The sequence below is a fragment of the Lissotriton helveticus genome, chromosome 12 (assembly GCF_964261635.1).
Source record: "Lissotriton helveticus chromosome 12, aLisHel1.1, whole genome shotgun sequence".
In the NCBI taxonomy this organism is placed as follows: domain Eukaryota; kingdom Metazoa; phylum Chordata; class Amphibia; order Caudata; family Salamandridae; genus Lissotriton; species Lissotriton helveticus.
In genome coordinates this window covers 671,223,594-671,250,129 of record NC_136073.1, presented here as the reverse complement: position 1 = coordinate 671,250,129, position 26,536 = coordinate 671,223,594, and the positions used below count along the sequence as shown (strand labels likewise).

General features: G+C 50.9%; 1 protein-coding gene across 1 annotated transcript in view; it reads left to right on the top strand.

Moving 5' to 3' along the window:
• Positions 1 to 11,217: 11,217 nt before the first annotated feature.
• Positions 11,218 to 26,536, top strand: part of PSKH1 (protein serine kinase H1) — a 185,912-nt gene continuing 170,593 nt past the window's right edge. Inside the window, exon 1 of the mRNA XM_078670144.1 lies at positions 11,218 to 11,354. The gene's annotated coding sequence lies outside the window, so the exon portion shown is untranslated. The remainder of the gene's footprint in view (positions 11,355 to 26,536) is intronic.

Here is a 26,536-nt window from a genome sequence, read left to right as displayed (position 1 = left end):
TAACACATACCCTCTGCGTGAGTAGAGTTACTATAACATAAAGATAGAAGCAAGGGGTTGTGGTTGCTTTCGATGCGGACAATTACCTCCATATCCAATAGGCACGCCAAGAGTTCTTTGCTAAGCAAGAAAAAGTCTATACGACTGGCACGTTGCCCGCTTATAAAAGTTGCCATCCCAGTTTTGTCCGAATTAGTACGCCCGTTCGCTGCTCTCACCCCATGTTCCATACAAAAGACATTCATTTGTAATGCAGCACTAGACCATTTTTTGATAACGAGGAGATCCAGTGTAGGACTAGACCACAGTTCATCCTCTTCAGCACTAAAGTACATGTCATAGATATCCAGGGGTTCAAAAGTACAATTGAAATCGCCGGCTATAAGGACCAGGTCGTTCCCTTGATTCTTGGTCAAAAAGGAATCTAAGATGGCAATCGTTTCAGAGGCTTTGCCACCTGGATTGCCCCTAGAATAGCCATTGATGAGTAACATGCCTGGAAGACTTCCCTTGTACAGCTTAGTAATAAGGATATCCCTGGAGTCAATAAATATCTCCTCAAGCTTAAATTGGTGGCACTGCCTTACCCATGTTGTCAAACCCCCTTTCGGCCGACCACGCATTCCCTGTTCAGCAGTTTTTGAAAAATTTAAATATTCTGGACGAAAAACTTTTTCTATGGCCCAGTTCTCCTGCATAAAAACAACGTCCTGCGCTTCAATAAATGTGGACCATTTGCTGGAAACCAATTTGCTCACTAGACCCGCTATGTTCCAGGAAATCACTTTTGGGCCTGTGGTATCATTATTACTTAATAAAGAACTTTGTCCACACCCTGGTGCAGGACGATTTATAACATTACCATGGCCGAGCTCCACTGGGTCACTGCAACAGAGATGGGATGCCGTAGAGTCCGGGGATGGTGGATGTCCATGAATAGTTGACATACCATGGACAAGCAAAAGGGAAGCGACTCTTGGAATTGAGTCTTGAACTACTACACCATTTCCTAAATCAGCCAAAGTAGGGGAATTTTTCTGTGCTGAAGGTAAGCAACTCAGTCAGTCTATATCCTCTAAACTAGTAAATGGCTCAAATCTGTTATAATGATAATTAATAAAAAGTTTTTCGTATCACTAGCCTTACCTCCAGTTTTACAAGGATATGAGCTGCTTGATCTTCCACACCCTGGCTGGGAAGGGCCTGGGCGTAATTGCCCGATGGACTGGCAGAGTTGCCTGTTGTTGGCGTTGTAGAACTGTTTTTCTTCCCCCGGGTCGCCCCTCTCGTTTTAGCCATTTTATTGGCTTGAGATGTGGCTGATGGTAAGGTGACTGCTTTCATTTTTTTGCTTATTGTAACACGATCCCTTTCCTTCTCCTGCAGAGAGTTGCTTGCGGGTTCAAATCTGTCTTTGAGGAGATGCGGTGGGGGTTGAGGAGTTGGGAACTTGGTGTACTACCAATGATACTACGGCTTCAGTTTTTTTTTTGAAAATCTTTTTTATTGGCAGGGTAATCATGAACACATACATAATAAGTTTGTTATAGGTAGCAGTTGTGTGATTGCAGTACATATTAATTTGCAAGAAGAAACGCTCGATAAACATTTTCATTTTGCCATATTCCAAACTATTCCCGCATTAACTCCCCCCACCCATCTGTTCCCTCCCCCGGCACTCTCACTTATATCTACAGCACTCGGCCCATCTCAGCATGTCTATGTCGTGATCCGTAATCCGCCACAATCCCTCAAAGGACCATATACAATGTGAAACATATATAAATAGTCGTATTGTGCACCTGAAATTGCTAACGTTCCCTAATGTGTTTAAAGTCATTAAAGACAGGGGAAGTTCCACACAGTTCGAGCACACCTTCTCACACCTTAGCCATCAACACCCAAGGAAGAAGATGTAGCGCCGCCATCACCAGCCTCAAAGGCCCCTACCATAGTATTCCAATCTAGAGATATTGGAGTCTTCCTAAGTCCCCTACGCTCTTCGCGCTGTAGTGTCGCACCCTCCGCTTTCCCCCAGCGCACCACTTCCGCCCTCCACGTCTCTGGGTCAGGCGGTCTAGCCGACTTCCATCTCATTGTTATGGCTCGCTTGGCAAGCAGTAGGGCCTGATCAGCAAAGCGCGTGGCTACAGTTCTTTTCCGTTCAGTAGGTCCCAACCCCAGTAAGCTATACTCCAGAGAAGCGTATGGTCTGGAAGGAGCCAGTCTAGTTAGAGCATCATGGACCGTCTTCCAGTAGTACCCCAATTTGGGGCAATCCCATAACATATGCAGTAGTCGCGCGTCATTCGCGCCACAACGGGGGCAATTGTCTGTCGTGTTTGGGAACATTGCGTGTATACGATGTGGTGTGAGATATGCCCTCTGTAGAACCATAAGTTGAATGAATTTAAATTTCGGGTTCCTCGACACTCTCTTCTGGAATTTGAGGATTCGTTCCCATTCCTTGTCCCTGACCGTTCTCCCTATGTCACCTTCCCATTTGTCTCGCAAGGGCTGCAGCGAGGTTGCCCTCCCCGCCCGTATACCGCTCGTTATCCATTTCGTCAGGTGACTGCCCGATCCCATGAGGTATTGCATTGTAAGCAGTGGGTTCGCGGGAGGTTCGTCTCCATTCGGCACCCATGTCATCGTGACATAGCGTCGCACCCTGGCGTGCAATAGGAATAGCCCTCCCAAGGCATGATACAAGCCGCGGAAATCCTCAAAAGACATGACGCGGCCATCCGCGAACAGGTTCCCAACGTGCATCACTCCCGCATCATGCCACGCGGTGAGCATCTGAGTCGGCAATGGTCCTGTCCCTATCGGAAGTCCTAAGAGTGGTATCGTGGGGGCATAAGAGGATGCAGGGTTCGTGAACCTCACTGCCCTCCTCCAGTAGGTAATTGCGAGTCTAAGCAGGGGTGGCGTCAACCTAGGGAGCTCCACCCCTGCCAGTAACAGGGTGTGAATGGCCCTCCGCGCCCTGTCTGCCTCCACCATTCCAATTTTGTGCAAATTGCGGCCCGCCAGCCAGTAGGCCAGCCATTGCAGCTGACATGCATAGCTATATGCCAGCAGATTTGGGACCCCCATACCACCCATTGCAGCAGGAAGCTGTAGTTTAGCCAGACTAATGCGTCGCCTTTCCGATCCCCATACTAGTTCAGTAAGTATAGTATTCAATGTCCTAAACAGTGATGCAGGGGCCATGAAGGGTAGGTTCGTGAAATAATAAATAAGGCAGGGTAGAACTACCATCTTAGAGATGGCCATCGATAGCGGCAGTGCGGTCCAGAATTGCACCTGTGATTTCAGCGCTGTAATCGCCCTACCCAGGTTTCCGTCGACCATATCCTTCGCCCCTCTATATATTTGTATCCCCTAGTACCGGAAGGTAGTCTCCGCCATCTGGAAAGTGTGTGGAGGGAAGGTTAACTGGGCAGTCTCTCCGGGGGCGGTGAAGCAGAACCCGTAAGACTTAGGCTCGCTAATTGTGAGGCCCGATAGCACCCGGAAGTCCTCAAAGATTTCGGGAATAGGGTCGAGCCCACCCCTCAGGTCGTGCAAATATAGGATAATGTCGTCCGCATATGCCGACACCACATGAACTGTCCCAGCTCTCCGTATGCCCCTGTGGCGTGCCGAGGTCCGGAGCTTGCACAACAAGGGTTCTAGTGCCAGGATAAACAATAGTGGGGATAGCGGGCATCTCTGTCTTGTCCATTTCGCTATGTCTAGTTGTGTCGAGATGCATCTATTCGTGCGGACCCGAGCTGTCGGGCGGGTGTATAACAGCCGTACCCAGGCGGCATACTCGGGCGGTATCCCAAATTTTTCGAGCGTAGCAAACATGAAATCCCATCTAAGAGAATCAAATGCCTGCTTCATGTCCAGAGAGACACAGCCCTCCGTCCCCCCCGGTGTCCGCTCGTGAAGCATGATTTGGCTGAGCCTGCGCAGGTTCATGGCCGTACTCCTGCCAGGTACGAAGCCTCATTGGTCGGGGTGTATCAGTTGTGGGATGTACTGGGCTAGTCTCGTCGCAAGGACCTTACTCAGTATTTTGTAATCTTTATTTAGTAAGGACAGGGGTCTATAATTAGCCAGTTGTAAGCTATCTCTGCCCGGTTTCTGAAGCGACACAATCAGCGCCTGCAGGGACGACCGCGGTAGTCCCTGTGACTTCAGCGCTTCTTGAAACACTACGAGCAGGCGTGGGGCAAGCAGGTCAATGTAGGCCCCATAGAACTCGGCCGGGAGGCCGTCCGTCCCCGGGGGTTTATTCCGTGGGAGTGCGCGTATGGCCTGGCGTATCTCCGTGAGCGTAATAGGGCGTGCTAGTTCCTCCTGCTGGTGGGTCTCTAACCGTGGTAATTCTAGTTCCACCATAAACTACTCAAATGCCTCCTCTGACAGCTGTCTGTGTGGGCCATACAGCGTCCCATAGTAGTCCCTGAAGGCAGCATTGATTTCCATTTGTGTCGTGACTGTCGACCCTCCCTGGTCAATGACCTCTAGTATGGGCACACGTACAGGGTCATCCCTTATCAGACGAGCGAGCAAAGGCCCAGACCTCTCTGCTTGCGCGTGTTGCCTGCATATGTATTCCCTATAATCCAGTACGCGCAGTTCCTCCAGTAACTCAGCGTGTTGTATGCGCGCCTCCTGTAGTGGCGTGAAGGGTAGATTCGTACCCGCAGCCTCGCTTTCAAGCATGGCCAGGCGGTCTTATACCTCCCTGAGCCTCTCCAGGAAAGTGTGTCTCATGCCCACTCGTGTGCTCATCGCTCCCCCTTATGGACACCTTAAAGGCATCCCATTCTATATGGCGGGAGCTGGCCGTGTCAGCGTTTATGTGAAAGTAACTTGTTATGGCGTCTGTAAGGGTCGCCCGAAAGACAGTGTCCTCGAGTAACTCCGGTGTCAGGCGCCATGTAGGTATTGGCGTCTGGACCCTACCCCACTGTAATGAGACTTCCACCGGGTTGTGATCAGAAAAAGTCTTACCCATATGCTCGGCAGTGACCACCTCCCCCAGTAATGATGTAGTACAGAAGACACGGTCTATCCTGGTGTGCAGTCCATGGGGCGGGGAGTAGAATGTATATTCTCTATTCAACAAGTGTGTGCACCTCCACGCGTCAGCCAAGTCCCAACCCTCCGCCCACTGCGCAAGAGCGTCTGCCTGCCTCCTACTCTCAGTGGCATGTAGTGGTGGGTGTGACCTGTCTAGTGTAATGTCCAGGACTGCATTAAAATCCCCCCCCTATGAGCCAATGATAGTCCGACCAGTTTGCCAATATTCCATTAAGGGTGGTTAAGAAGTCCGATTGGCCCGAGTTGGGTGCATAAACACTGCCAATCACGACAGGGAAGCCATCCAACATCCCACGGATGAAAACATATCTACCCTCTGAGTCCAGCCTCTTCTCCACCAGCTTAAAGGGAACAGAGTTTCTGAGCCATATAGCCGCCCCCCTCGAAAACACAGAATAAGTAGTTGCATATAACTGCCCCATCCACTTTTTAAGCAGCTTCACACTCTCTGCACTGTTCAGATGGGTTTCCTGAAGACATGCCACCATGACGTGCCTCCGATTAAGTTGTGCCAAAAGTCTGTGTCTCTTGTGGATTGACCCCATTCCTCGTACGTTCCAGGTGCATATTTTGTATGTGTTAAGGGTCCCCATTGTGGTCCGTGTCAGGCATTTCAAACGGGCCTTGTGCTATGAAGGGGTAATGCAGTAAGTGTAGTGTCTCAAGTGCCATTAAAACGTGTAACTTTCGAACTCCAAGGTCCCCAAGTGAAAAAACCTGAGGTCCAAACTTCAGCGCCCAACGTGGGCGACAGACAAACCAGAACATGACTATGCTTTGGGGGGGGTGGAACCACGTACACTTACACGGGACCGTTGGTGTTGCCACAGTGTACCCTAAGCCAGTGTGTATCCCCGTACTGAGTCCACCCACTTGTGCCCCAGTGCAATTCTCATACATTACCAATCGGAGACTTCTATGGCTACAATCAGAGGGCATTCTCCTCTTGGGCAGTAATTTTGGGGAAGAGTTGCAAGCTGTTAGCAGAGCCCGACACCTCTGTACGGGAGTCCGAGATGCTGTCCACATCCGATTTGTCCCTTGCATCGTGGGCAGCCAGTGTAGCCTCAGTTAGCAGAGCTATCTCCGGAGTCTTCCGTGTTCGGTTCAGCGTGTTTCCTCCGCTCTCTGAAGATTCCCCCGCGTGTTCTTCGCTCGTACCAGGTCTCTGCTCCTTTCGGCGTGAAGTTTCTCCACCTTGGTCTTCCTCGAGTGGGTCCTGCGTGTTCAACGGTGTCAGGGCCACCTCCATCCACTCCGCTGCCTCTTCAAGCGTGTCAAAGAAATACGATTTGTTGTCATGTATTATTTTGAGGCGGGCCGGGAACAGCAGGGCGCACTTCAGGTTTCTGTCCCGCAGTTTGCGCTTCACCCCCAGGAATGTCGACCTGGCCTTCTGCACCGCCGGGGTGAAGTCTGGGTATACTGAGATGGTCTTATCCTCATATCGCAGTGGCGCCTTTTCTCTTGCCACTGTCAGCACGGAATCCCTGTCTTTGTAGTGCAGAAGGCGCGTCATTAGCGGTCGTGGTGGCGCACCCGGCTTAGGTGGTTTTGCCGGCATTCTGTGCGCCCTCTCCACACTGTAGAGCGAGGTAAGATCCTGTGGCCCCACAATCTTCTTCAGCCAATCCTCAACAAACTGCGTGGGGTTCCTCCCTTCGCTGCGTTCCGGAATCCCCAAAATTCGCACATTGTTGCGGCGGGCCCGCCTTTCGCGTCGTCCATCCTGTCCCATATCAGTTTAAGCTGCTTCTCCATATGCTCTATTTTCGTGGAGTGGTCCGTCTGCTGCGGGATCAGGTCGTCCAATGCGATCTTATGCTCCGTGACCTTTTCAGCTAGCTTGTTGTGGTCTGCCCTAAGGAGCGACAAGCCAGTCGCCATGTTGTCCATACGTGTCTCAAGCGCCTCCCTGGACGCCTTTATTTCAGCCAGTATGAGGTCCAGTGTAGCGTCCCGTGTACCCTTGCCCGTCGGCGGTATGAACTCCCCGCTGGAGGAGGCCAGTGGGTCGTCCGAGCCAGTGGACTGAAGATCCTCATTCGTGCCCTGGTCCTGCACCTTAGCTCTGTTCCTCCCCATGGCTCGCGGTCCCAGGATGGTGGTGGTGAGGCCTCACTCGCGCCCCCAATACCAGTTCCCGCAGTGCGTGTCGGCGGTCGATACTCCCCCGCCACCTGCAGGCATTCTCAGCACCACGAGGACGTGAAAGAGGTCAGGTAGGACACAACTCGTCTGATCCGCTTCAGGTTTAATCGCCTCTTCCTTTCAATGCTACAGGCCAGTGTCTGTTAAGCGGTCCGTAAGCCCTCTGAGCGCGTGTCTTCAGGGGTGCAGTGCACAATGGCGGGCCTTCCTGCCAAAGTCTATCGCGCCGCTATATTCGGGGTGCCAGGCGCTCGCGCCCCTCAGCATTCCAGGGACCAGCACCACACCCTATCAGCAGGTCGACAGGCAGCTCATCACTACCGGCGGGAACGCCCGCGTGGCCCCAACCACTCACCCAGACAGGGCACCGCAGGTGGGGATCCCAGAGGGGCAGAGTGGACCGCACCTGTTCGCTGCACTCCCCGCGGCCCCACAGTAATACTCCTCACCGCACTGGTGTTCGGATATGTCCACTGTTGCCGGAGGATCGTTCGCGGTATTGTTCACCGCGGGGCTGGTCCGAGCCCAGCAGGGTGATGGCGGCCGATGTCGGCAAAATCAAGAAGGCGCCACCAGGCACAGGCCCGTCTGTAGCGGCGCATACTCCTCCTGTTCCGTCCACCCAGCACACTCTCGTGGCCTGCACACACCAGATAACGTCCCTCAGGGCTTCCGGACCTGCTCCCGGTGACACTGCTGCTCCCGGCCAGGTCCGCGGGGCCGGTATCTCCGCAGGCGACGGTGTGCTGAACACTGCGCTCTCGCGCTCCAGATTGGTCTCCGGGGCCGGTCAAATGCGTCGTATCAGCGCTTCACCCTCTCGGTCCGAGCTGCAAGTAGTGGCGCCGGGAGCAGTTTCCGCCAAACACACCTTTGCGGCAGTATACTGCACAGTGCCGCCGACGTCGCTCCCACCGCCTCTAGCAGATCTCGCCGAGCTCAGCTTCCCCTTTTACTTTAGGCCGTGGCTCTCGTCCTGGAGCCAGGCCTCTCCAGCGCCGTTCGCCGCACTCGTTCACAGGGGAGATCCGGGATGCATAGCTCGAGCCTGTCCACTCGCCTCACCTTCTGTTGTCTCGGGGCTTGAGTGGGTGTCCCGTGGGATACGGGGAAATCAGGATAAATAGCAAATGGACCGGGCAGAGGACGGAGCTATCTCAGAACTCGTCCGCCATGTTCGGCTCGTGGCCACGCCCCCCACTACGGCTTCAGTTGGTGGGGACCTCTCATGGTCTTGCAAAATACAGTTTGATATTGGAACAATGGATAATGGGGCTCAACTAAGGGATCTTCAATCAGGGCAAAGCCAGGTTCCATTGATAATCTCCTTTGTGTTAACTGTATTTCGTGATTTAAAACTGACTCTGCCCGCAGGAGAAATGCATCCAATGTGCCCACGACCCCTGAACCCCCTGCCCCTTTGCGAGTACCCCTACTCATGTTGGGATAAACAATCCAATGTACATATATTATTACAATCTTAGGCGTGCACTTATGTCCATTATGACTTTGTAAAACTCACTCTCACCAGGTCCCAATGAATCAAGTCCAGCGATGAAAAGGGGGGTGGCCCAGCCCAGCCTCTGTCTGCCGCTGACAGGCGCGAACGGGCCCGCCCTTATCCCGGGCACGCCTGCGCGCGTCCCGCGGGAGCCAGAGCGTCCTTATGTGCGCCTCTTGGCGCAGTGGGATGTCGTCACTGGCTTGCGCGATGCGGAGGACGCTGGGAGGTGTACTTTACCTCCTCCTCCGGCGTCTGCTCGCGCTGAGAATGGCCCCCGGTGACTCTCGGTGGTGGCGGCGCTCTTGGAATGGACCCCCAAAGTAGGTTTAAGCTGGCTGACTCTTGGCAGTATCGGCAAAAATGGCAAAACGAGCTCCCCAGCAGCGGGAGCCAGAGCGTCCTTATGTGCGCCTCCTGGCGCAGTGGGATGTCGTCACTGGCTTGCGCGATGAGGAGGACGCTGGGAGGTGTAGTTTACCTCCTCCGGCGTCTGCTCGCGCTGAGAATGGCCCCCGGTGACTCTCGGCAGTGGTGGCGCTCCTGGAATGGACCCCCAAAGTAGGTTTAAGCTGGCTGACTCTTGGCAGTATCGGCAAAAATGGCAGAACGAGCTCCCCAGCCGCGGAAGCCCGAGCGTCCTTATGTGCGCCTCCTGGCGAAGTGGGATGTCGTCACTGGCTTGCGCGATGCGGAGGGCGCTGGGAGGTGTAGTTTACCTCCTCCTCCGGCATCTGCTCGCGCTTAGAATGGCCCCCGGTGACTCTCGGCGGAGGCGGCGCTCCTGGAATGGACCCCCAAAGTAGGTTTAAGCTGGCTGACTATTGGCAGTATCAGCAAAAATGGCAGAACGAGCTCCTTTTTTTACCCCTTTGACTGCGGCGAAAATTCCGCCGCGGTGCTGGGGTTTTAATGAGTGGGCAGGGTTCGGATGGCCAGGGGCGTCCTCCACACATGTTGGCTGTCACACGCGCACAAGGGGTTAAACAATACAGCTTGGGACCTATGAAGTGACTCTTCTTAGAGTTCCTTGTTGCTCAAATGGGTGTAATTTCTGATATTCATAGGTTTCCCTCGTCTTCATTGCTTGATTTTGCTCGTGAGAAATTGTCACTCCTACTCGTTGAAATTTCACTCATAATTACGCTGAAATTATGAAAACGTCACGCATTGCACCAGCTAAGTCAGTCTTTCCACAAATGTTTGACATGGTAAACATCCTTTACAACGCAACTTTTACCACGCAGTGCCTTTACGACGCAACTTTTACAACGCAAACCATTACAACGCATTGCGCTGGGGGGCGCTCTAGGATAGGGAATAGGTTTAATGTACTATCCAACACCTTCCCTACTATCCACGGGGACTGGAGTTGGAATAGTAAATTAAACTATTCACTATCCAGCGCCTAAAAGCACTATGCGTTGTAATGGTATGCGTTGTAAAACTTGCGATGTAAAGGTAGGCGTTGTAAAAGTATGCGTTGTAACGTCATACATCCGCTTGACATGCAACTGTCTCCCATTCGCTGGGAACGCTGCAGCAAGGTTAAAACCGAACCAGTGTCCCATAATAAACAGAATATCCAGCGTCAGAAAATGGTAGAAATGCCAGAAAAGCCTTGCAAAACCTCTACTCCATATCCTGCCGAGCCCAGGCACCATCCTTCGAAGTTGTCAGGCACCTTCTGATTAATCCAAGGAATTTAGGCAGTAGTAAAAAGGGCGCTCCTGGATATCAGTCCTGATCAGACTGTGACATGGGCAACCCAATATCCACTCTCCTTTAGGGTGACCAGAATTTTAAAGCTAAAAACCGGGACATTTCACAAAAATAGAAGAAGGACTACGATTTTCCTTCAAGCGAAGAGAGCGCTCCTTAGCAGAGAATTACAGAGCAGGCAGTAAGAACATACATAAAATCCAATTTTTAAATCCAGTACCTTGCCTGTTAAATAAATTGCTTTCTTGAAACAACTGCTTGTAAAACATAAAAAACACCTCCCACCGTTTTCAGTCGACCCTCTTTAAAAACCGGGACATGAGCTACATTTCTTGAAATTTTCTGGGACAGCTGGTTAAAAAGAAAAAATGGGACCGTCCTGGCAAAACGGGGACGCCTGATCACCCTACTACTCTCTTACCACCAGATACCATACTCCGCCCTACATCTTTTCCTCCCTTCGGGGCCAGCAGCGCCAGCTACTTAAGGCCCAAGACAGGATAAGACCTACCGATCCCTAACGGACCTCAAAAAGTTCGGTACTTCCACCCTAACTCCGCCCAGTGCAAATTAGCCAGTACCCACCACACCACTCGGACAAATGCATGTGCGGACTTTATAGCCAATCAGCATTTGGAAGGTCTCTGCGGCACACTAGGATTGGCTGAGATACTCCCACCGTTCCAATCGTAGCTGACCGTCCACATTAGCAGTACCGCCCTCTCCCCGATGACTCATAAAGTATGTTCAGCCGTGGTATTGGTGGTTATGCGACCCGGAAGAGCTAACATTACGGACTAATGGACATCCGTTAAATGATCAACAGCGGACGATGGACATTATGCTGGACTCAAGGGCTCCCTGTGTTACTAAAAGGGTAAAGTCACATAATTAATTACCCTATTGAAGTCAGTGAGATAAACTATTCTGTAGGGATTACGGACTGGGGTTGAAGAACGTTTCAAGATGAGTGACCCCTTTGAAGTATTGTCTATCTATGTAAACCTTTTAATTTCGAGATGAAGTACTTATGATTTCGAGGGGGTACTATTCTCAGAGGCCGGAAGAGTTGAAAGATAGCCGTTACTAGGTGACTTACTGCTCCATTATTGGTGCTATAAACGTCACCGATATATATCTTATTTCTTCTAGTTTTAAATCGTCTTTTCAGTCGGCTGTTTACATCCATATCGTCCTTTCATTTCTGTTGCTACAAGCTCTAATGTATTCTTTAAGAGCCTTTTCTTTCGTACAGCTTCTTTTCTTCTGTCTCGTTTTTCCTTATATCTTCCCTTTCTTCCAAATATAGTACCAGTGAAAAGCCGATGTGTAATAGTGGTTATATACTCCCCCAATATTTCCTGCATCTTGAGACGATGAGGCATGTCCCTTGACTTCCCCGAGGACCCCGCTTTCTTTCGCTCTGTGAGACCGTCCACTCGCTCTCCCACTCTTGTGAGACTCTTCCCCTCTCGCTCTGAACGTGGCGCGCCTCTCTCACTCTGTGTTCACTCCCTCACTCTGCGAGACTGGCCTCTATCTCACTCTTAGACAACAATCTCTATTAGAGAACGGATCCCGATTTCTTTCATTCTGACAGACTGTTCCCCACCCCCTCCCCTTTCTGAAAAATCATACAATGTTGACAGACCTAAAACTGCTCTCAAATTTTGTGATCCTATACAAATATTTTGTTTCACCAAGTCGCCTTTTTCTTCATTATTAAATATGAGTGCACCTTCAAATTTGTGACTTCAGCATGCCAGTTGTACAAAAACTATTTTGGTTGATTTAGTAGACTAAACATTTGCTCCATGTATGACAAGAATCTACCCCACAACTTGGGTACACATGACCCCTGACTTGCCTCTTTGTTCACTAACAATATTGTCATCAGCCCGGGGGCAGGAATGTTTCTCAGCTCATGTTTAAAAACTGTCGCTTTTAATAAAGATATTACGAAAGCATGGTGTGGTAGCGCACCTTCATTTACAGACAGTACATTTCCCATTGAAATTGTAATTTCACACTGAGGTGCAGTTTAAATAATAAAACTATACAGCATACAAACGATAATGTGTGAATTCAGCAAATATTTATCCTTTGCACATCTCCATGTAAACTGTTCTGAATTGTTTTGATTATTTTAAAAGTTTTGTTTCCATCTCACTAGAAAAGATTATCTTGCAATCAGTTTTCCAAATTGAACCTATTCCGATTGTGTGATTGACATCTTGCTCCATTTAAATAAAGCAATTGGAAGGTTTTTCCGAGTACCGTCTGTTTCTGGAAGTGAGGAGAGTGAATTAATTTATTTATATGAATGCGGGTGGCAGCCACGTTGTTTACCAAACAATGTAGTGGTTTGGAGCCTGCTGGAATACCGCTGTATTTTACCTGTTCATTCCAAACTGTTTAAATGTTGTGTTTTAGAGAAAAACTGTTACCCTACAGCCTTTTATTTCACACTCCCTGTACCCCAGTTCAGCTCTCACAGTCCACTTTACAAAATCCTCTAACTTTGCAACCAAGAAAGAAAAGTAAACCTCAAGCTCCAGGATAAAATTAACACCAATTTCTACGAAGAAATAAGCTGACAATTGGCCTCTGTATTTGAAGGCACAACAAATGTGACCTAGTAAAAACAAAGGTATCTTTATTGCTCATTCACTTTTTGAATGAACAGAACACCGGTCCTATGCCAGTTCAAGCTCTCTCACCAGAACCGGCCAGTAGTCCCTAAAAATAGCTCACACTGATAAAATCTGACTCCATAGTGAGCAGGCGAGTAGATTTTTCGAGGTTTGTCTGTCTATCTCTGTCTGAGACAATGCCCTCTCTCACTCTGTGTATTGTATTGCGGAATTTATATAGCAATTACTACTCCTTTGTGGAGTTCTGAAGCGCATGTCTACATGAGTAGCATGCTACAGTGTGTGGTTGGAAGAATGTTGTCTTTATTTTTATCCTACGTGTAAATGTTCCAATGTCATGTGTGATTACCACAAGGTGCTGTTATCATTTTATGGAATGCAGCACGTAGCAGTATGTTGGCTAATGAAGTATGAGAGCCAGACAAAGAGTTGTATGGTCTTCAGAATACTGGTAGCCTTGCACAGCTGTGCGGATCCCGCTATGGTATTTCATATTATATAGTCTGCTTAGTTGATTACTGCACTAGGTTGTCCAGTCTGAGGTTTTGTGAATAGTTGTGGTTCTGAGCTGGAATAGTTGTAGGGAGAGAGAGAAGCGGAATAAAATGTTGGGATGGGCATTTTTATGATCATCCCGTATCTGAATGTCATTGTGAGATGTAAAGAAGAGGTCAGATTGTATAGATATTTGGGACCCACAGTGGTGGGCTAAATTCAGAGGACTTTAATAGTCCAGCAATATGTGACAGATCTCTTCAGTTATTCCATTCCTGTTCATTTGGTGATGACTGTTTTTTTAGTTGTATATTGCTGGTAAAGGACAAATAAATATCTTGTGTTAATTTAAGAGGTATACGTTAATATTTGTTGCTAACCACTGGATATTATGATTTTAGTATTATTGTGGGCCATAAGTGGTATATATGCAAGTACATAGCTATACAATTTTAAGGCAAGACACAGGCCAGCCCTTCTGAGCTTACTTGCATACCAAAAGCAATTTCCTGGTCGAGTAGTTTGCACTAGGTTTATACGGATAGGGTTGCATTTAACAGTGCAACTGTATTCTTGGCTCCGTTGTCAGGATTTGGGTAGTGCAGTTATCTAGGAAATGGCCATGCTTTCAACTGTCTTCGGAAGAGCTCCTGGGTGCTTATAATGCTGGCTGGTAGTGGGTTTCAGAGCTTAGTGGCTTGTATTGAGAAAGCAGTGCCTCCTACGGATTTATTATGGTAAGGTGGTATGAAAAGTTACTCAAGCCTGGAGCACAGTGTCCTGTTTGGTTTGAATTGTTTTAATTTAACGTGTAAGTATAGCGTTCCATCTCCTTAGGAGGCTCTGTGGATAATGCTGTGTGCCTTGAACATTTCCTTTGTAGCTATAAGTAGCCAGCCAGGTCTCGAAAAATCATAAAAAGTTTACTAGACCTGCAGGTCTAGTTACTTGAATAATCTGCTCGAATGATGTACTTGACCCGTGAACTGGTCTCAAATTGTGCTATCATAGGCAAATGTTTTGTTTTATGGAGTTGCCTTTCTATTCATTATCACATAAGAGAGCACCTTCAAATAAGGAAGTTCACTATTTCTGCTGTTCAAATAAACTCTTTATTTACTAGCCTAAATGTTTGCTCCATTAATAAGAATTTAACCCAAATATAGGGTACACGCGATCCTTGGCTTGCCTCTCAGTTCACTAATAGCATTGTCATCTGGGCAGGAGCAGGATTATTTCCCAGTTTATGTTTAAAAACTCACTTTTCATAAATATTTTACGGAAGCATGATGTGACAGTGCACTGCCATTTCAATGGAAAATGTGCTGCTCAACTTTCCCACTAACGTGGTTTTACTGATTAAACTATATAGCACATAGACAATCTTTGGAAATTAGGCTTCAGCAAAAATATTGAACATTTGCACGTCACCAAGTAAAGTGTTCTGATTTGTTTTGATCCTGTAAATCATTTTTTTTATCCCAGAATTATAAAAATGTGTCTTCATAACTAGTGAAATATATTTGAAATGTTTCAACAGTTTGCTTATTCTTTTTTTATTTTTTTTTCTTCTTTCCAAGAGAATATATTTTACTGGCGCTTGAGAATGAATGGCAAAAAGATGATGACCCTGCGGTCAGAATTACTTATTGTCATCAGCTGCGGAAATGTCATTTTTTAATAAAAGCAGCCAGGAGACATTATCAAACTAAATTACAGCCATAATGTTAAAGCCCTGTGTCTGTGTCACATAGAATGCCTATTTGAATACATGGAGCAAATAATACTGCAGTGAAATTGTGCATTTGTGAAATATGCGAAGGGCCTTCTATTCCACAGTATAATTACTGTAGCTAAGGAATGCTTTCACCTAGAATTTTTCTTTTCAAATGTATATTGATTTGTATACTTGAAATTCCTACCTAGGGTATTAACACAGACACATTTCACAGTGATTTAGTAATAAAAAAAAAAACTTTATTGCTTGACTTCAAGCTTCAGGGACGTTTGGTCCCACGAATTTTAGCTACTTACAGTAGTGCATGATTAGTAATTTAGCCCAAACACAATAAAGGTGATGGGAGAATGCTTGCAAAATGTTTAACCACTGGCAATCACTCGCACAACATTTCAGACCAGCGTTCTTTTTCTCACCGTGCCACCCCATGTTAGAACCAGCCATTTGTAAGCTCGTCTTGATCCTGCTCCAATAAGAACAGTGCTGCCCAACCATTTATTGTTCAGTTCAAAACATGTTTATACTTGCAAATCAGTAATTAAATCATTGATGCTAACATATTTTATACAACAAAAAGGAACCACATAATATCTAGGAGGTTAAGTGTTATTCACAACGATTTATCCATGTGATGCAACATAGGCCCCCATATTTTAGCCCTCAATTCTTTTTTCCTTATTGATTTAATACTATAGAACTTATATTCCAAATTAAATACATTATAACATTTTGCGCGCCACATTTCAAACGAAGGTGCTTCCGGCTGAAGCCACACAGTAGCAATACATAATCGTGCAACTGCCATAAATATAAGGTATCTAAATGGATAACTTGCCTGGGGGGATTGTATGCCTTCACCCACTCCTGTCTGCATCACTTCTCTAGAAATAGTAACTTGTACACCTGTAATGTAAGTCAAAAACTGTGAGATATCCTCTCGAAACTGATTTAAGCCTATACAATCAAAAACAAAATGTACAATATCTGCATTCTCAACCTGACACCTAAAACATTTCCCATCATGGGATCCCCCCCACTTCTGCATTTTGACAGGAGTATGATATAAATTAAACACAGTTTTATAGTGTTGTGTGCGCAACTTTGCTGTCAACATTACTTTAGCAGCTATATCAATTGATAATTGTACATATGTTCTTGTAGTCCCAAATCTTTCACTCCACTTCGTGTCTCCCTATATCATCAGGCTGATTCTCAATCAGAATATCATATATGGTCCCAATCCTGGCCCTTTTTTAACAGCCTCTAATAGTACATGAGATATTGCTACTAAATGTGTTTGATGCTTAATTAAATAGTCAAGGATTTGTAAAAATTTAAAAAAGTCATATTTAGCTAAATTATACTGTCGAGCCATTCAGTAAATGATGCCATTATGCCATCATTATAGAAATCACCTAACTGTTGAACCCCCTGCTCCCGCCACCTGTCCATCCTTGCATCCCAAAAGATAGCGGGGAATAATTCTGTAGCATTTAACGGTGTATAGTAATTCATACGACCTAGTGATCTCAATTTACAGATGGTCTTCCAGGCTTTATATGCTGCATTATATATTTTTAAGCGCCTTCTCTTGAAATAGCTGGGTTCTATAAACGTAAGTAAAACCTTACTGACAGGAGCCTCCATCAACATTTGATATATATTAGGAGCTTCCGCCTGTTTTATTTCCGATCCTATCACTAGATACTGCATGCTTTGGAGGAGACAAGCTAAATAATAACATAAAAAACTTGGCACTGCCCATCCCCCCGTTATAATAGTAGCGTCATATATCTGGAAGCCCGGCGAGGTTTTTTTTTGGCCCCATATAAACTTATCAGCAAGAGTTTGCAGCTGTAGCAGTTAAGAGCGTTCAAACTCTAGTGGAACGGTCCTAAAATAATACATTGCCTTAGAAGTATGAACATTTTAAGCAGGTTGCACCTCCCTACCATTGACAAACGTAAGCACTCCGCCCGTTCCAATTGTTGCCGTGCCGAAGATACTATATCTCCCCAATTGACATCCACTACCTCTTGAAGCGCCATCCTAATCTTAATACCCAGATAACGCGCTTCTCCTGGACACAAACCTTGAGTACAAATTATCTGAGTTTTAGATACGTTCAATTTATACTCGGCAACTTCACCATATCTCTGGGTAAGATTCTCAACTTCCCTTACTGCCTGCTTTGGATCTGACGTCACTATGGCAATGTCATTGGTGTAAGCGAGGACACGCACTTAGTATTGCCCGATAGCCATTGGCTGTATTCCATTAGTTGTTTCCAGCAGAGTTAATAAAGGATTGATATAGATAGCAAAGAGGAGGGGCGAGCAGGGACACCCCTGCCTTGTTCCCCGAGTAATATTTACATAAGATGACTCACTGCCCGTAGTGCAAATTTTAGCCCGAGGTCTCTTATACATTGTTTTAATGGGTGTTATAAAGCGTGGTCCAAACCCCATCTTTACCATGAGAGCCCAGAGAAAAAGCCATGAAACACGATCAAACACTTTTTCAGCGTCTAATAGGATTATACCCATGGGCTTTTGCTGTGCACTTGCATAATCTATAGTTGCAATCACCCTCTGTATATGATTAACCGTACTGCATCCTGGTATAAAACCATGTTGATGCTTGGATACTAACAAGGATATGACTTGGGCCATTCTAATTGCTAAAATCTTTGAATACACCTTGCCATCTGCATTTATTAATGATATGGGTCTATATGACCCAGGAAGCCGCGCCGACTTATCTTTCTTTTTAAAAACCAGAATATTTGCATTATCCCAAGAAGATGGTGGGTTTCCTACCTGCGCCTCTTAAAAAGTAGCCAACATATCATCTTTAATGATAGGGAAAAGTATCCAATATATCTCCAACGGGAGTTTATCTGGCCCAGCCGCTTTCCCTAAAGCCAATGACCCCAGCGCTTCCTCCAATTCTAGCTCTGTTATTGCGGTTTCCAATGCCTCTCTCTCTTCCTGTGCAAGCCCAGACACCTCCAATGCCTGCATAAATTGTTCTATATTATCCTGCTGCACTGCATCTTGTGTATAGAGCTCTTTATAAAAAGAATGAAACACCTCCAATATCCCTTCCCGAGTCTCAGGAACAACCCCTTTCCCATCTTCTAAAACAGTAATTATCTGAGCAGCTTGTTTCCCCGCAACCTTTGAGCTAAACAATGACCAGTCCTCTCCCCATATTCATCTCTTTCCTCTTTATAAGTTTGGTATTGGACCGCTATTTCCTGACACCATATCCCATTGATCCGAGCCTTACAACATGCCATCTTTGTTTGTGCAGCCTTGGGATCTGCCTGCTCTCTAACAGTTTGTATAAGTTCTTGTTCTGCTACTCTTAACTCTGCTAAAAACCCAGCATTTGCTTGTTCTGAAACTTTTGCTTCTTCCATCCATAACTGTGTCTCCCCCCTGAGTCCAGCTTTCAGTGCATCCCAAACCATTGGTAATGTAGCTGAGCCTCTATTGCTCTCTAAAAACAATTCTGCCCAGGTTTGATATGGGTAATGTAGTCAGGGTCACATAGCAGCTTCTTATTAAAGGTAAAAGATCTGTATTCCTTTGCAAGGCTAAGGATGATAAAATCAGCTAACACTGCTCCATGGTCCGATGTAATACGTGGCCATACTTGCATTTTAGCACCAACCATCAATGACTGGGGCAAAAAAACATAGTCTAACCGCACAAATGTATTATGTGGGTACGAGTAAAACGTATACCCTGGATCCCCATGGTTCACTGCTGCCCACCCATCTACTAAGCCATGGTTCTGCAACAGCTGTTGTAAAGCCCTATATACTTTTGGTTTACGGCCAAAATACTTCCCATGCACGGGATGCCACATCTGACCTTCCCCATGTATATTAAAATCCCCAGTCAATACAATGGTGTTCCCCATAACGACAATTCAACATTTAAAAATTCAATGGTCTCTGCATCCTCCAGGTTCGAGCCATAAACTGTACAAAAAACAATCTTCGCATCTCCTATAAAATATTCCGCAATGGCCCACCTCCCCAGATTATCAGCCTTTTCCTTAATACCCCGTCGTGCTAAAATCGCCAACCCCCTGTTCATAGTATTCTATCTAGATGTTGAAATGACCACTGCTTATAAGTTATTTCAGTGTTGTGTTGGAAAAAAGCCTGGAATCTTACTGCCTTTCATTTCAAATGCTTTGCACAGTTCTCAGAGTCTGGGCGCGCGCGCTCTCAGAGTCTGGGCGCGCGCGCTCTCAGAGTCTGGGCGCGCGCGCTCTCAGAGTCTGGGCGCGCGCGCCCTCAGAGTCTGGGCGCGCGCGCCCTCAGAGTCTGGGCGCGCGCGCCCTCAGAGTCTGGGCGCGCGCGCCCTCAGTCTGGGCGCGCGCGCTCCCGCAGTCTGGGCTCCCGCAGTCTGGGCTCGCGCGCTCCCGCAGTCTGGGCTCGCGCGCTCCCGCAGTCTGGGCTCGCGCGCGCTCTCGGAGTCTGGGCTCGCGCGCGCTCTCGGAGTCTGGGCTCGCGCGCGCTCTCGGAGTCTGGGCTCGCGCGCGCTCTCGGAGTCTGGGCTCGCGCGCGCTCTCGGAGTCTGGGCTCCCTCTCGCGCGCGCTCTCTCGGAGTCTGGGCTCCCTCTCGCGCGCGCTCTCTCGGAGTCTGGGCTCCCTCTCGCGCGCGCTCTCTCGGAGTCTGGGCTCCCTCTCGCGCGCGCTCTCTCGGAGTCTGGGCTCCCTCTCGCGCGCGCTCTCTCGGAGTCTGGGCTCTCTCGCGCGCGCGCGCTCTCTCGGAGTCTGGGCTCTCTCGCGCTCTCTCGGAGTCTGGGCTCTCTCGCGCTCTCTCGGAGTCTGGGCTCTCTCGCGCTCTCTCGGAGTCTGGGCTCTCTCGCGCTCTCTCGGAGTCTGGGCTCTCTCGCGCTCTCTCGGAGTCTGGGCTCTCTCGCGCTCTCTCGGAGTCTGGGCTCTCTCGCGCTCTCTCGGAGTCTGGGCTCTCTCGCGCGCGCTCTCTCGGAGTCTGGGCTCTCTCGCGCTCTCTCGGAGTCTGGGCTCTCTCGCGCTCTCTCGGAGTCTGGGCTCTCTCGCGCGCGCTCTCTCGGAGTCTGGGCTCTCTCGCGCGCGCTCTCTCGGAGTCTGGGCTCTCGCGCGCTCTCTCGGAGTCTGGGCTCTCGCGCGCTCTCTCGGAGTCTGGGCTCTCGCGCGCTCTCTCGGAGTCTGGGCTCTCTCGCGCGCGGGCTCTCGGAGTCTGGGCTCTCTCGCGCGCTGGCTCTCGGAGTCTGGGCTCTCTCGCGCGCGGGCTCTCGGAGTCTGGGCTCTCTCTCGCGCGCGCTCTCGGAGTCTGGGCTGCTCTCTCTCGCGCGCGCTCTCGGAGTCTGGGCTGCTCTCTCTCGCGCGCGCTCTCGGAGTCTGGGCTGCTCTCGCGCGCGCTCTCGGAGTCTGGGCTGCTCTCGCGCGCGCTCTCGGAGTCTGGGCTGCTCTCGCGCGCGCTCTCGGAGTCTGGGCTGCTCTCGCGCGCGCTCTCGGAGTCTGGGCTCTCGCGCGCGCTCTCGGAGTCTGGGCGCGCGCGCTCCCGCAGTCTGGGCTCTCGCGCGCGCGCGCTCCCGCAGTCTGGGCGTGCGCTCCCGCAGTCTGGGCGCGCGCGCTCCCGCAGTCTGGGCGCGCGCGCTCCCGCAGTCTGGGCGCGCGCGCTCCCGCAGTCTGGGCTCGCGCGCTCCCGCAGTCTGGGCTCGCGCGCTCCCGCAGTCTGGGCTCGCGCGCTCCCGCAGTCTGGGCTCGCGCGCTCCCGCAGTCTGGGCTCGCGCGCTCCCGCAGTCTGGGCTCGCGCGCTCCCGCAGTCTGGGCTCGCGCGCTCCCGCAGTCTGGGCTCGTGCGCTCCCGCAGTCTGGGCTCTCTCTCTCTCTCTCTCTCTCTCTCTCTCTCTCTCTCTCTCTCTCTCTCTCTCTCTCTCTCTCTCTCTCTCTCTCTCTCTCTCTCTCTCGCGCTCTCTCGGAGTCTGGGCTCTCGCGCGCTCTCTCGGAGTCTGGGCTCTCTCGCGCGCGCTCTCGGAGTCTGGGCTCTCTCGCGCGCGCTCTCGGAGTCTGGGCTCTCTCTCGCGCTCTCTCGGAGTCTGGGCTCTCGCGCGCTCTCTCGGAGTCTGGGCTCTCGCGCGCTCTCTCGGAGTCTGGGCTCTCGCGCGCTCTCTCGGAGTCTGGGCTCTCGCGCGCTCTCTCGGAGTCTGGTCTCTCTCGCGCGCGGGCTCTCGGAGTCTGGTCTCTCTCGCGCGCGGGCTCTCGGAGTCTGGTCTCTCTCGCGCGCGGGCTCTCGGAGTCTGGTCTCTCTCGCGCGCGCTCTCTCGGAGTCTGGGCTCTCTCGCGCGCGCTCTCTCGGAGTCTGGGCTCTCTCGCGCGCGCTCTCTCGGAGTCTGGGCTCTCTCGCGCGCGCTCTCTCGGAGTCTGGGCTCTCTCGCGCGCGCTCTCTCGGAGTCTGGGCTCTCTCGCGCGCGCTCTCTCGGAGTCTGGGCTCTCTCGCGCGCGCTCTCTCGGAGTCTGGGCTCTCTCGCGCGCTCTCTCGGAGTCTGGGCTCTCTCGCGCGCGCTCTCTCGGAGTCTGGGCTCTCTCGCGCGCGCTCTCTCGGAGTCTGGGCTCTCTCGCGCGCGCTCTCTCGGAGTCTGGGCTCTCTCGCGCGCGCGCTCTCGGAGTCTGGGCTCTCTCGCGCGCGCGCTCTCGGAGTCTGGGCTCTCTCGCGCGCGCGCTCTCGGAGTCTGGGCTCTCTCGCGCGCGCGCTCTCGGAGTCTGGGCTCTCTCGCGCGCGCGCTCTCGGAGTCTGGGCTCTCTCGCGCGCGCGCTCTCGGAGTCTGGGCTCTCTCGCGCGCGCGCTCTCGGAGTCTGGGCTCTCTCGCGCGCGCGCTCTCGGAGTCTGGGCTCTCTCGCGCGCGCGCTCTCGGAGTCTGGGCTCTCTCGCGCGCGCGCTCTCGGAGTCTGGGCTCTCTCGCGCGCGCTCTCTCGGAGTCTGGGCTCTCTCGCGCGCGCTCTCTCGGAGTCTGGGCACTCTCGCGCGCGCGCTCTCGGAGTCTGGGCTCTCTCGCGCGCGCGCTCTCGGAGTCTGGGCTCTCGCGCGCGCGCTCTCGGAGTCTGGGCGCTCTCTCGGAGTCTGGGCTCTCTCTCGGAGTCTGGGCTCTCTCGCGCTCTCTCGGAGTCTGGGCTCTCTCGCGCTCTCTCGGAGTCTGGGCTCTCTCGCGCTCTCTCGGAGTCTGGGCTCTCTCGCGCTCTCTCGGAGTCTGGGCTCTCTCGCGCTCTCTCGGAGTCTGGGCTCTCTCGCGCGCGCTCTCTCGGAGTCTGGGCTCTCTCGCGCGCGCTCTCGGAGTCTGGGCTCTCTCGCGCGCTCTCGGAGTCTGGGCTCTCTCGCGCGCTCTCGGAGTCTGGGCTCTCTCGCGCGCTCTCGGAGTCTGGGCTCTCTCGCGCGCTCTCGGAGTCTGGGCACTCGCGCTCTCGGAGTCTGGGCGCGCGCGCTCTCGGAGTCTGGGCTCTCTCGCGCGCGCGCTCTCGGAGTCTGGGCTCTCTCGCGCGCGCGCTCTCGGAGTCTGGGCGCTCTCGCGCGCGCGCTCTCGGAGTCTGGGCGCTCTCGCGCGCGCGCTCTCGGAGTCTGGGCGCTCTCGCGCGCGCTCTCTCGGAGTCTGGGCTCTCTCGCGCGCGCTCTCTCGGAGTCTGGGCTCTCTCGCGCGCTCTCTCGGAGTCTGGGCTCTCTCGCGCGCTCTCGGAGTCTGGGCTCTCTCGCGCGCTCTCGGAGTCTGGGCTCTCTCGCGCGCTCTCGGAGTCTGGGCTCTCTCGCGCGCTCTCGGAGTCTGGGCTCTCTCGCGCGCTCTCGGAGTCTGGGCTCTCTCGCGCGCTCTCGGAGTCTGGGCTCTCTCGCGCGCTCTCGGAGTCTGGGCTCTCTCGCGCGCTCTCGGAGTCTGGGCTCTCTCGCGCGCTCTCGGAGTCTGGGCTCTCTCGCGCGCTCTCGGAGTCTGGGCTCTCTCGCGCGCTCTCGGAGTCTGGGCTTTCGCGCGCTCTCTCTCGGAGTCTGGGCTCTCTCGCTCTCGGAGTCTGGGCACTCGCGCTCTCGGAGTCTGGGCTCTCTCGCGCGCGCGCTCTCGGAGTCTGGGCTCTCTCGCGCGCGCGCTCTCGGAGTCTGGGCTCTCTCGCGCGCGCGCTCTCGGAGTCTGGGCTCTCTCGCGCGCGCGCTCTCGGAGTCTGGGCTCTCTCGCGCGCGCGCTCTCGGAGTCTGGGCTCTCTCGCGCGCGCGCGCTCTCGGAGTCTGGGCTCTCTCGCGCGCGCGCGCTCTCGGAGTCTGGGCTCTCTCGCGCGCGCGCTCTCGGAGTCTGGGCGCTCTCGGAGTCTGGGCTCTCTCGCGCGCGCGCTCTTGGAGTCTGGGCGCTCTCGGAGTCTGGGCTCTCTCGCGCGCGCTCTCGGAGTCTGGGCTCTCTCGCGCGCGCTCTCGGAGTCTGGGCTCTCTCGCGCGCGCTCTCGGAGTCTGGGCTCTCTCGCGCGCGCTCTCGGAGTCTGGGCTCTCTCGCGCGCGCTCTCGGAGTCTGGGCTCTCTCGCGCGCGCTCTCGGAGTCTGGGCTCTCTCGCGCGCGCTCTCGGAGTCTGGGCTCTCTCGCGCGCGCTCTCGGAGTCTGGGCTCTCTCGCGCGCGCTCTCGGAGTCTGGGCTCTCTCTCGCGCGCTCTCGGAGTCTGGGCTCTCTCTCGCGCGCTCTCGGAGTCTGGGCTCTCTCGCGCGCGCTCTCGGAGTCTGGGCTCCAGGGGTGTGGAATTTTCAAAATATTCTACTTGTCCAAAGGACAAAATGCCACTGAGATCTACATGTCCCGTAAAATCCACTTGTCCCACCTACTCCCGTCCATACATCAAACATAAGGGCTGACAGAGAAACACGTGTATGCATCACCATAAATGCATGCACCTATGGAATGAGGGGCTAAATGTTTTGAAAATATTTTTTTCCTATTTAAAAATGAACACCCTTTGGCTTGCCTACAGACAGACAGAAGCATGTTTCATGCCCTGCCAAGGATCTAGAATCTCACTAAACCATGTATCTGTAGAAGGAGAAAACGGAACCCTCATGATCGGTCTGCCCGCGCCATCAGTCTTAACATTCTTGAAGAATGGACGATGTACCGCACTGATGACAGTGCCATTAGTGAACCGAGAGGCACGGCAGAAGTGAACATTGTATGTGACCAGAATGTAGAGCAACATTTTAGTCTATATTAATTCAAAGACGGGTTTTTGGACAGCTCATATTCTGAACTCATGCATTTGAAAGTGTTTCTCTTGATTATTTAGACAAAGTTAGTTTTGATTAATTAAAATATTTGCCTAAGATCACACCATTTAAGCATGGAAGCCAACTTTCAACTAGCCAGGTTCATTGGCAGAGCTCTGCATATGTATAAACTAGCACATACCAACTGAACAAACCACCAGGTTTTTGTACTGCTGCCAAGTGAAATCAGCATTTTCTCTTCTTTAATGGCACCCTTCATATCTTTCTCACCACCATTTCACTAGTCAAGTCATTTTAAGACTTAACTAGTATACTGGACGGGGATACGTTATTCTGATGAATAGAGCAGTTTTAATGATTATTTTTAATCAAACACAAGTCAAAGATGTCTGAACAATGAGAATGCCTCAGGCAGCAAGTCAGGTCTCGGCTAGAGTGAGAAGTTGCAAACAGGTAGCAGTGAGTTCCTGCTCCACTATGTAGTTCTGGTCTACCCTTAGAAGCTAACTTGGCCCCCCCTAACATTTCAGTTATTTGGGGCACACAAGCAACACTTATTACAGTGCTACACTTCACGCACTGTAAAATTCATTGCTCTTTATTTTGAGGATGACAGGCTGAGTGGGGCCCAGTAGCAGCCCTCGCTCCCTCTTCCAGCTGACAGAGCGAGGGGGAGGCGGAGGTGGGAGGTTCACCACACCACTGAGTAACAGATAAGAAGGTGAGGAAAAAACAGCTTCAACCTTTTGAAATGGAAATAGAGCCATTGCGCTGCCTGTTCTCGCCCGGGTCAAGCTTCGCCTTTTCTGCTGCTGTGTGCAGGATATTGAGGAAATACCCGTGGGCGGTGAGGCTTGCAGAAATGTCCCTCATGCAGACCCCCTGTGCGGTTGTCTCACCTTGGGGCACAATAAAGGAGGGAAAGAATGTCTTGCTTCTCAAGGGGGATCCAGGCTCCGAGCAGATGGCCTGTGCCCACAGCCACTTGCCCTGTAGGTAGTGCGCACGCACTTTAAAGTGGTGTTTGGTGCTTTTTAAAAAAAAAAAGAAGCTGGACATTCTTTTTCTTCACCGTATGAATCGATGTGAATTTTAATGTGGCATGAATACGCTAGCATAAGACTTTCAGTGCTAATAAAAGTATGGCTTTTTTTTAGGGTTTTATATACCGCGAACTCGACCTGAAGGTATTGGAGTGCTTTACAGGAGCGCCAGTTACATTTACAGAAGGACACATTCATTTTTTTCGCTGCACTATTAAATTGGCACAGCTGCACAGGAAATCAAATGTGTTATGCAGAGGGGACATTTAGGTTGTAGAGTCCCAAAATGCGCCTCTAATTCAAGCTCATGTCCTCACTTTACCAACGTGGTGTAATCTGGACAACCTCTTTACCTAATTATCCAGTGTCCTTTAGTTAGCAGTTAAGCAAGCCTGGCAGCTCAAGAAAGAAACTGTAGCGCCGTGGCAGCTTAAAAGAAATGCACACAACGGGCTGAATTATGGGAAAGATATCCCCCATTTGTGAAGGAAATTGCCCTATATGGCAATTCTGTGTCACACATCTAGTGTGAAAGGGAGTTCTAATCTGCTCTCTGCACAGCAATGGAAACGTGCTCTGTTTGCACGATTTATAGCACGGCTCCTATAGTAGCGTTTGGGCACATCTGTTGGAACTTTAGGTGTGGAGTTAACTGAATTCTGGGGCTCCCGGAGCTAGAGCACTTACGCCGAACATCATGGGAAACAAAGACACTCGTTCCTGATCTGTTGTCAACAGCACAAAACGGGGGGAGGGGGTGGCACTGGGGTGGCAGGGGCACAGTGAATTTGAAATGCAAGGCCGAAAGTGATATATGTGAATATTCAAAAAACCACAAACAGGCAGCGTAGTTCTGGGAGGATTTGGTAAAAGGTCAAAAGCCGT